The following is a 1,319-nucleotide window of genomic DNA, read 5'->3' on the forward strand; positions in this document are numbered from 1 at the left end:
AAGAGTTGGAACCAGCCCAAATGTCCATCATCAGACGAGTGGATATGGAAAATGTGGTATAGCTACACAGTGGAATACTACTCTGCTATAAAAAAGAATGAAATACTGCCATTTATAACAACATGGATGGACCTAGAGAAAATTATATTAAGTGAAATGAGTCAGGTGCAGAAAGAGAAATACCACATGTTCTCAGTTATTTGTGTGAGAGCTAAAAATAAATAAATAAATACACAAATAAACTGGGGGGAGGGAAGAAGACACAACAATCACAATTCCTTGAAGTTGTTATGACAAGCAAACAGTTATGAGGTTGTTGGGGTGGGGGAGGAGGTTTCGGTAATGGGCCACAATAATCAACCACATTGTATATTGTTAAAATAAAATTAAATTCTGGGCCGGCCCAGTGGTGCACTGCTACAGTGCGCCGCTTGGGAGTGCGGTGGCGCTCCCGCCAAGGGTTCGGATCCCACACACAGACCGGTTCCCGCTCACTGGCTGAGCGAGGTGCGGGCGCAACACCGAGGGTTGCGATCCCGTTGTTGGTCCGGTCCGGTACGGGCGCAACACTGAGGGTTGTGATCCGTTGCCGGACACGAAAAAAGACAAAAAGGAAAAAAATTAAAAATTAAAAAAAAATTAATTAATTAAATTAAATTTTAAAAAATAGGTTGGACTTAAATGTAAGACCTGAAACTATATAATTACTAGGAAAAAAATAAGGGAAATGATTGAAAACACTGGTGTGGGCAAAAATTTGTAGAGAAGACTTCTAAAGCACAGATAACACAAGAAAAAAATAACAAGTGGGACTATACCAAAATAAAAAGTTTTTGCATAGCAAAAAAACCCCAAAAGAATGTGTATTCTGCTGTTGCTGGGCAAAGTGTTCTAGAAATGTCAGCTGGGTCAAGTTTCTTAATAGTATTGCTTATGTCTTCTGTATTCTTATTAGTTTTCTGTCTACTTGTTCTGTTGATTACTAAGAAAGAAGTGTTAAAATCCCCACCTATGATTTCATATTTGTCTATTTCTCCATTCTCTTCTACCAGTTTTTGCTTCATGCATTTTGAAGCTCTGTTTTCATGTGCATGAACTTGTAGGATTGATTTATCTTCTTGGTTAATTGACCCATTTATCATTATGCGATCTCCCTCTTTATCTCTGGTAATATTCCTTCTTCTGAGGTCTACTTTGATCTGAATACAGCCACTCTAACTTTCTTTTGATTACTGTTTTTGCATGTTATATTTTTTAATCCTTTCACTGTGTTTACATCTTTATATTTAATCTTTTTTTTTTTTTTTTGTCTTTTTTTG

Source organism: Galeopterus variegatus, unplaced genomic scaffold (assembly GCF_000696425.1).
Source record: "Galeopterus variegatus unplaced genomic scaffold, G_variegatus-3.0.2 Scaffold1016, whole genome shotgun sequence".
Classification (NCBI taxonomy): domain Eukaryota; kingdom Metazoa; phylum Chordata; class Mammalia; order Dermoptera; family Cynocephalidae; genus Galeopterus; species Galeopterus variegatus.